The sequence below is a fragment of the Physeter macrocephalus genome, chromosome 7, assembly GCF_002837175.3.
Source record: "Physeter macrocephalus isolate SW-GA chromosome 7, ASM283717v5, whole genome shotgun sequence".
NCBI classification, from domain to species: Eukaryota; Metazoa; Chordata; class Mammalia; order Artiodactyla; family Physeteridae; genus Physeter; species Physeter macrocephalus.
Window position 1 is genome coordinate 126,391,903 of NC_041220.1, and position 10,537 is coordinate 126,402,439.

A 10,537-nucleotide genomic window follows, 5' to 3' on the forward strand; every position below is an offset into this window, starting at 1 on the left:
ATATATATATATATATATATATATATATATATATATACATCTCACATCTTTATCCATTCTTCCGTCGATGGACATTAGGTTGCTTCCATGTCTTGTCTATTGTAAATAGTGCTGTAGTGAACATTGGGGTGCATGTATCTCTTCAAATTATGCTTTTCTCCAGATATATGACAACGAGTGGGATTGCAGGATCATATGGTAGCTCTATTTTTAATTTTTTAAGGAGTCACCATACTGTTCTCCATAGTGGCTGTATCAATTTACATTCCCACCAACAGTGTAGGAGGGTTCCCTTTTCTACACACCCTCTCCAGCGTTTATTATTTGTAGACTTTTTGATGATGGTCACTCTGACTGGTGTAAGGTGATACCTCATTGTAGTTTTGATTTGCATTGCTCTAATAATTAGTGATGTTGAACATTTTTTTCATGTGCCTTTCGGCCTTCTGTATGTCTTCTTTGGAGAAATGCCTGTTTAGATCTTCTGCCCCTTTTTGATTGGGTTGTTTTATTGTTTGTTTGTTTTTTGATATTGAGCTGTATGAACTGTTTGCATATTTTGGAGATTAATCCCTTGTCAGTTGCATTGTTTGTAAATATTTTCTCCCATTCTGTAGGCTGTCTTTTCATCTTGTTCATGGTTCCCTTTGTTGTGCAAAAGCTTTCAAGTTTAATTAGATTCCATTTGTTTATCTTTGTTTTTATTTCCATTACTCTAGGAGATGTATCCAAAAAGATATTGCTGCATTTTATGTCAAAGAGTGTCCTGCCTATGTTTTCCTGTAGGAGTTTTATAGTATCTGGTCTTACATTTAGGTCTTTAATCCATTTTGAGTTTATTTTTGTGTATGGTGTTAGAGAATGTTCTAATTTCATTCTTTTACACGTAGCTGTCCAGTTTTCACAGCACCACTTATTGAAGAGACTTGCTTTTCTCTATTTTATACTCTTGCCTCCTTTGTCATAGATTAATTGACCATAGGTGCATGGGTTTATTTCTGGGCTTTTTATCCTGTTCCATTGGTCTATATTTCTATTTTTGTGCCAGTACCATACTGTTTTGATTACTGTAGCTTTGTAGTATAGTCTGAGGTCAGGGAGCCTGATTCCTTCAGCTCCATTTTTCTTTCTCAAGATTGCTTTGGCTATTCAGGATCTTTTGTGCTTCCATACAAATTTAAAAAAAAATTTTTCTAGTTCTGTAAAAAATGCCATTGGTAATTTGATAGGGATTGCACTGAATCTATAGATTGCTTTGGGTAGTATAGTCATTTTGACAATATTGATTCTTCCAATCCAAGAACATGGTATATCTTTCCATCTGTTTGTGTCATCTTTGATTTCTTTCATCAGTATCTTATAGTTTTCAGAGTCTAGGTCTTTTGTCTCCTTAGGCAGGTTTATTGCTAGGTATTTTATTCTTTTTAATATGATGGTAAAGGACTGTTTCCTTAATTTTCTTTTCTGATCTTTCTTAGTGTATAGAAATGCAACAGATTTCTGTGTATTAATTTTGTATCCTGCAACTTTACCAAATTTACCAATGAGCCCTAGTAGTTTTCTGACGATTATACTTCTTCTCCAATTTGAATCCCTTTCAAATCCTTTTCTTCTCTGATTGCCGTGGATAGGACTTCCAAAACTATGTTGATTAAAGTGGTAGGAGTGGACATCCTTGTCTTGTTATTGATCTTAGAGGAAATGCCTTCAGCTTTTCACCGCTGGGTATGATGTTAGCTGTGGGTTTGTCATATATGGCCTTTATTATGTTGAGGAAGGTTCCCTCTGTGCCCACTTTCTGGAAAGTTTTTATCATAAATGAATGTTGAATTCTATCAAGAGCTTTTTCTGCATCAATTGAAATGATCCTATGGTTTTTCTTCTTCAATTTGTTAATATGGTGTATCACACTGATTGATTTGTGTGTATTGAAGAATCCTTGCATCCCTGGGACAAATCCCACTTGACCATGGTGTATGATTGTCGTCAGCCGCGGCGGGTCCTCAAAGTGCTGCAACAATCGACGAGAGGGGGTAGGGAACTGAGGGCACCAAGGTATGGGATCAGAAGGGCACAAACAACTGATGGTTGCAAGGCAAGTTTAATAACAAAGCATAGTCATATATATACCCCTAAAGCAGGGACTCTTAACAGACATTGCGCCCTAAAGCAGAAACCTTGTATAAACATTGTTCTGTAGAACTGGTCTTTTATCTCGGCTTAGTCGCCACCATATCTGCAGGGACTTTGCATAGTCATTGTGCCCTAAAAGAAAGGAATGCCACTGTCTCGCGGGCTCAGTCTCAGCGCCCGGGGCGGGCGCCGCGAACATCCTGGTGAACACCCTGCTGCTCGCAGGTGAGAGACGGGTTAATTGCTTATTCCACAAAGGCACCAACTTCCCCTCCAGGGTTGCTTATCCTAGCTTTAGGGAACAACCAGGGACTCTCAGTAACTGAGCAGGTCCCTGGATCGATCTGGCCAAAGGCCATCTCCTTTTTTACGTTCATACCATAAAGTCCAGGATGCATACCAAGGAGAGTACAATTGGGCCCTGAGGCTTATGAGGGTCTTAATGGCACATTCCTCAGAGGGCAATGCTCGCCACATATGATCCTTTTAATGTGTTGTTGGACTCTGTTTGCTAGTATTTTGTTGAGGATTTTTGCATCTATGTTCATCAGTGATATTGGCCTGTAATTTTCTTTTTTTGTGGTATCTTTGTCTGGTTTTGGTATCAGGGTCATTGTGGCTTCATAGAATGAGTTTGAGGGTGTTCCTTCCTCTGCAATTTTTTGGAATAGTTTAAGAAGGATAGGTTTTAACTCTAAATGTTTGGAAGAATTTGCCTGTGAAGCCATCTGATCCTGGGCTTTTGTTTGTTGGGAGTTTTTTAATCTCAGTTTCAATTTCAGTACTTGTAACTGGTCTGTTCATATTTTCTCTTTCTTCTGGGTTCAGTCTTGGGAGATTGTATCTTTCTAAGAATTTGTCCATTTCTTCTAGGTTGTCCATTTTATTGGCATATAGTTGCCTGTAGTAGTCTCTTATGGTCCTTTGTATTTCTGTGGTGTCAGTTGTAACTTCTCCTTTTTCATTTCTGATTGATTGATTTGAACCCTCTCCTTTTTTTCTTGATGAGTCTGGCTAAAGGTTTATCAATTTTGTTTATCTTTTCAAAGAACCAGCTTTTAGTTTCATTGATCTTTTCTATTGTTTTCTTCATGTCTATTTCATTTATTTCTCCTCTGATCTTTATGATTTCTTTCCTTCTACTACCTTTGGATTTTGTTTGTTCTTCTTTTTCTAGTTGCTTTAGGTGTAAGTTTAGGTTGTTTATCTGAGATTTTTCTTGTTTCCTGAGGTAAGCTTGTATCACTGTAAACTTCCCTCTTAGAACTGCTCTTGCTGCATGTCAAGCTTTTGCATCATTTTGTTTTCATTTTCATTGTCTCTGTTTTTTGATTTCCTAAGCGATCCATTGGTTGTTTAGCAGCATATTGTTTAGCCTGCACATGTTTGTGTTTTTTGCACTTTTTTTCCTTGTAGTTGATTTCTAATCTCATAACGTTGTGGTTGGAAGATATGCTTGATATGATTTTAGTTTTATTTAATTTACTGAGGCTTCCTTTGTATCCCAGCATGTGCTCTATCCTGGAGAATGTTCCATGTGTACTTGAAGACAACGTGTATTCTGCTGCTTTCAATATAAATAAATATAAATATCAATTAAGTCCATCTGGTCTTATGTGTCATTTAAGGCCTGTTTTTCCTTATTGATTTTCTCTGGATGATCTGTCCATTGATGTAAGTGGGGTGTTAAAGTCCCCCACTATTATTGTGTTACTGTCAATTTCTCCTTTTAGATCTGTTAACATTTGCCTTATATATTGAGGTGCTCCTTTGTTGGGTGCATATATATTTACAATTGTTATATCTTCTTCTTAGATTGATCCCTTGATCATTATGTAGTGTCCTTCTATGTTGCTTGTAACAGTCCTTATTTTAAAGTCTATTTTGTCTGATTTGAATATTGCTACTCCAGCTTTCTTTTAATTTCCATTTGCATGGAATACCTTTTTCCATCCCCTCACTTTCAGTCTGTATGTCTTTAGATCTGAAGTGGGTCTCTTGTAAACAGCTATATACGGGTCTTTTTTTGTATCCATTCAGCCAGTCTGTTTCTTTTGGTTGGAGCATTTAATCCATTTACATTATGTAAGTGGGGTGTTAAAGTCCCCCACTATTATTGTGTTACTGTCAATTTCTCCTTTTAGATCTGTTAACATTTGCCTTATATATTGAGGTGCTCCTTTGTTGGGTGCATATATATTTACAATTGTTATATCTTCTTCTTAGATTGATCCCTTGATCATTATGTAGTGTCCTTCTATGTTGCTTGTAACAGTCCTTATTTTAAAGTCTATTTTGTCTGATTTGAATATTGCTACTCCAGCTTTCTTTTAATTTCCATTTGCATGGAATACCTTTTTCCATCCCCTCACTTTCAGTCTGTATGTCTTTAGATCTGAAGTGGGTCTCTTGTAAACAGCTATATACGGGTCTTTTTTTGTATCCATTCAGCCAGTCTGTTTCTTTTGGTTGGAGCATTTAATCCATTTACATTTAAGGTAATTATCGATATGTATGTTCCTATTGCCATTTTGTTAATTGTTTTGGATTTGCTTTTGTAGGTCTTTTTTCTTCCTATTCTCTTTTGTTCTCTTCTCTTGTGGTTTGATAACTATTTTTAGTGTTATGTTAAGATTCTTTTTTGTGTGTATATCTATTATAGATTTTTGGTTTTTGGTTACCATTAGGTTTTGATATAGCAGTTTATATAAATACATGCTTGTTTTAAGTTTCTGATCTCTTAATTTCAAATGCATTTCAAGTATCCTGCATTTGTACTCTCTTCCTCTCATGATTACTGCCTTTGATATCATATTTGTGTGTGGATGATTTCCTATCTTTACTATATGTTTGCCTTGACCAGTGAGCTTTCTCATTTCATAATTTTCTATTTCTAGTTTTGTCCTTTTCTGCCTAGAGAAGTTCTTTTAGCATTTGTTGTAAAGCTGCTTTGGTGTGCAGAATTCTTTTGGCTTTTGCTTGCCTGTAAAGCTTTTGATTTCTCTGTCAAATCTGAATGAGAGCCTTGCTGGGTAGAGTATTATTGATTGTAGGTTTTTTCCTTTCATCACTTTAAATATATCATGCCACTGCCTTCTGGCCTGCAGAGTTTCTACTGAAAAATCAGCTGATAACCTTATGGGGATTTCCTTGTATATTATTTGTTGCTTTTACCTTGTCACTTTTAATATTTTATCTTTGTCTTTAATTTTTGTTGATTTGATTACTATGTGTCTCAGTGTATTCCTCCTTGGATTAATCCTGCCTGGGACTCTCTGTGCTTCCCGCATTTGGGTGACTGTTTCCTTTCCCTTGTTAGGGAAGTTTTCAGCTATTATCTCTTTAAATATATTCTCAGGCCTTGGTTCTCTCTCTTCTTCTTCTGGGACTCCTATAATGCAAATGTTGATGCACTTAATGTTGTCCCAGAGGTCTCTTAGACTGTCTTCATTTCTTTTCATTCTTTTTTCTTTATTCTGTTCTTTGGCAGTGTTTGTCACCACTCTGTCTCCCAGCTCACTTATCCGTTCTTCAGCCTCATTTATTCTGCTATTGATTCCTTCTGGTGTATTTTTCATTTCAGTTATTGTATTCTTCAACTCTGTTTGGTTGTTCTTTATATTTTCTAATTCTTTGTTAAAAATTTCATGTAACATCTTGCACTCTGCATCCATTCTTTTTCCGAGATCTTGGATCAACTTTATGATTATTACTCTGAAGTCTTTCTCTGGTAGATTGCCTATCTCCACTTCCCTTAGCTTTTCTTCTGGGGTTTTATCTTGTTCCTTTGTCTAGACCATATTCCTATGCCATCTCACTTTGAGTTTGGGTTTGCAGACTCAGTTCCACAGGCTGCTGGATTGTAGTATTCTTGTTCTGATGTCAGCCCCGGTGAGTGATGCTAGTCTAGAGGCTTGTATAGGTTTTCTAGTGGGAGCGTCTGGTGCCTACCCCCTGGTGGGTGGAGCTGGGTCTTGTCCCTCTGGTGGGCAGGGCCATGTCAAGCGGTGTGTTTAGAGGCGGCTGTGGGCTCAGGAAGTCTTGAGGCAGCCTGTCTGCTGATGGGTGGGGCTGTGTTCCCACCCTGTTGGTTGTTTGGCCTGAGGCATCCCAGGACTGGAGCCTGCAGGCTGTTGGGTGGAGCCAGGTCTTGGTGCTGATGACCCAAGCAAGATGTCTGCCTCCTCGAGAGCTCACGTAGATGAACACTCCCCGGAATCTCCACTACCAGTGTCCATGTCCCAAGGGAGAGCCACGGCCACACCCTGCCTCCCCAGGAGACCCTCCAAGACTGGCAGGTAGGTCTGGCCTAGGCTTCTATGAAGTCACTGCCTTTGCTCTAGGTCCCGGTACATGCAAGACATTGTGTGCGTCCTCCAAAAATGGAGTTTCTGCTTCCCCAAGTCCTGTAGAGCTCCTGCAGCCAAGGCCTGCAGGCCTTCAAAGCCAAATGCTTTGGGGACTCCTCCCCCTGATGCCAGACCCCCAGGCTGGGAAGCCTGACATGGGGCTCAGAGCTCTCACTCCTGTGGGAGAACTTCTGCAGTATAATTATTCTCCAGTCTGTGGATTGCCCACCCAGGGGTTATGGGCTTTGTTTATATTATGAGTGAGCCCCTCCTACCATCTTGTTATGGTTTCTTCTTTATATCCTTGGAGGTAGAATATCTTTTTTGGCAGATTCCAGTCTTTTTTATTGCTGGTTTTTCAGCAGTTAGTTGTATTTTTGGTGTGCTCATGGGAGGAGGTGAGCCCAGGTTCCTTCTACTCTGCCATGTTTTCCGTCTCTGACTCTACAGCCCCTTTAAATGATGACTTATTGCTTTGATTTGAGGAACATCTTCCCTAGAGTGACATCTAATAACCACAATCACCCACTTCAAGGTACTTGTTTAAACCCTAGAGTATCGGGCTTCCCTGGTGGCGCAGTGGTTGAGAATCTGCCTGCCAATGCAGGGGACATGGGTTCGAGCCCTGGTCTGGGAAGATCCCACATGCCACGGAGCAACTAGGCCCATGAGCCACAACTACTGAGCCTGCGCATTTGGAGCCTGTGTTCCGCAGTAAGAGAGGCTGCGACAGTGAGAGGCCCGCACACTGTGATGAAGAGTGGCCCCCGCTTGCCACAACTAGAGAAAGCCCTCGCACAGAAACGAAGACCCAACACAGCCAAAAATAAATAAATAAATAAATATAAATATAAAAAAATATATATATATATGTATATATATATATACATAATAAATAAATAAAAATAAACCCTAGAGTATCACCTTATCTCCAGGTTCTGGGAGCAACAGAATAAAGTCTCCCATAGACCAACTAAAGGTTCTCCCTTCCATGATAAAAGAATGATGACAGGAAGGTATCTGTCAGCTTCTAAGATGTGCTTCCCATGAGATCAAATATGCATTGGACTGAAAACCAGGAGACCTTTATTCAAATTCTGACTTTCTCCCATGTGTGACCTTGGGCAAGTCATTTAACCTATTTTAATCTGTTTCCTTATCTGTAAAATGTATTCTTAAAGTGGCTTTGAGGCTTAAGTTAAATATGCATTATGATAACCTAACTCAATAAATATTAACTGTGTGTATATACCCAGGAAAGTAAGTCAGGCATTTGGAATGTTGTTATAAAACAATTTTATGAGATTTTTGTTCCTTTCCTAGGTTTACAATTTAGTGATTCTCCTCTGTGCCCCTCACTTCCTTGCCCTCTTTCTGGTAATTAGAAATAATGCCCCATGAACGAAAAGGGTCAGTGTGCCTACTTTGGAGATAAGAGCAATAGGAAAGGAGTATACTAGGTAAGATGCATTCTACTTCTCAAGGTGGCTGGAGGAGATCAGAACCCGGGCAGTTGAAGAACATAATGACAAATAATAATAATAGTAGATTTGGTGTAGTGCTTTACCCTCTTAAAGAGTTACTAGACTCCTGTGGGCCACTGGTATCCTGGGTAGCAGGGCTACTCTCTCCCACATGGGTTTGCTGGCCTAAAGCAGCAAAGCCAGGCCCAACCCAAGGAGACTTATGGACCACACCGCTCTTCAGTCAGCCTCCCTTGAAGTATGTATGTGTCATCTGTTACAAACCATGCTGTCAAGTTCTCACTGTGGTTGCTGCCTTCTTTACTTTAGTATTTTGTTTACATAAAGCAGTAGTTCTCAACCTTGGCTTCTTATAAGAATTGACTGGGGAGCTTTTAAGAACTGCTAATGGCCTGACCACATCCACAGTGATACTTAACTAATCTGAGGTCAGGTTGCCAGGCATTGGTATTTTTTGTTTGTTTGTTTTGTTTTTTAGAAGGTGAGATTTATTTGAACTAGACAGGTAACGAGGTAAAATACAAATATGAATATAGACATAATCTGAACTAATTTTTAAAAGAAATATAGTGTGGTGAACATTTTGTAATGTATAAAAATATCAAATCACTATGTTATACACCTGAAAACAGCATAATATTGTAAGTCAATCATACTTTAATAAAAAAAAAAAAAGTACATGAATCCCTGCTATACCAGCTACTAGAATGCCTATCTAGTAAAACCCTGTTTCTTGGGGTTCAAAGGGAAAAGTAGAAACTCAGACTTTCCTAGCATCTTTCTTGACTACGTTCCTCCTCCCCAGTCCAGGTTAGGCACCGCTCCTATGTTTTCTCAGCAACCTTTTCATAGAAATACCATGTACCTCACCCTATTACAGTAACCTATGTATTTCTCTCTCTCCCCCAGTAGACTGACTATTGGCTCCTTGAGGGTGGGCACCTTGTTGGATCATTTTATGTCTCCAGGTTCAGGGGGATCAGGCACTGGTGTTTTTAAGGGCTCCCCATGTGATTGGAATGTACAGCCAGGATTGAGAACACTGACATCAAGGGATGATTTCCCCCTTGTTCAGTGGTTTTCAATCTCTGGCTGCACTTTAGAATCCCCTGGGGAGCTTTTAGACAAATTAAATCAGAAGCTCTAGAGTTGGGGCCTAGATATCTGGATTTTTAAGGCTCCCCATAGGATTATTATGTGCAGCCAGGGTTGATCAGCACTACTATAACTTAAATAGAGTATGAAGAGATTAGACAGAATATGGAGAGGTATTTTTAATACAAAGTAATTGCTAATCTTCCCTGAGAAAACTGTGAACCCACACATTCTGGGGGAATACACGGTTGCAGCTTTGCAAAAATATGAAAGTCATGCCCTTAGGTCCAGGCTGGGGAGGATAATGTAGGAAAAAGGCACAGTGACAAAGAAGGATAAGGAAAGATGACAGATCTTCATGCATTATTTTATATGAAACAGCTGTAATTCTAAAATATCAGATATAATCAACTTTAACTCAGCAATCATCTAAAGAAGGATTGCTCCTGGCAAAGTGTCAATCATAGATCACAGCTGCCAATAGAGAGCACTTCTTCATGCCAAGTGTGATGGGGGACACTTTACAGGCACTGGCTTACTTAATCTTCACAGCAGTTCTGTGAGACAGGCTCTACGATTATCTTCATTTCACAGATAAAGTGAGGCACAGAGGCCGTGTCTTGCCCAAAGTACACAGCTATTTAGAGGTACAGTCTGGCAGTGGAACTAGAGAGACCCTAATGGCAGCCAGTGGTCTCTGAAGAGGGGCAGATGCAGAGATGAGAAGGTCCATGGGGTGCAAGAGGAATATAGTAGAATTTCTACTTCCTTTTGCTTTTGTTTTCTGTAATTTTAATTTTTTAATGTTATGTAATTTACATATCATATTAGTTTAGTAGGATATATATATTATTTATAAATAAGTAAATGTGCACATACTGGGTCTAATGATGAGAAAAGTTTGAAGACCATTTCTCTAGGAGCTAATGGGTATACAAATAGCATGTGGCAGAATATGAGTCTGTTTTGAAAGAGTAGAAAGTAACCTAGGAGAAAATTTCCGCTAAAGGGTGAAAATCAGATGAATTTTGGTTAGCTCTGTCTTCTTCTATAGGTAAAAACATTGAGGCTTAAACAATATATATTTTAGTGACATACTCTCAGATACTTTGAAATACTTTTCAATGAGCCATTCTAAAAAATCTAGTTTCTTTGTTACCTTTAAATGAGTTTTCATCTGTGACCACTTCGCAATGTGTTTTTATGGAGTGTTTTAAACAGCATAGGTCTTTATTTAGACTAGAGAATTTATTATCTCTTTTAGATTGACCCCTGGGGGAACAAAATCCACCTTGTGCAAAGCAGCAGGCAGGCGAATTTGCCTGTGCTGCTTGTGACCTCAGTTCCAAGCGCCTCGATCATGTCATACAGCCTCTCTTACTTTGCATCTGACTTTATCCTTCGCCAATTTGGTTGCATGTTCTGGCACCTCCGTTCTTCCTAAATACTTTTATTTCTCTCCTCATAGCCAGGCCC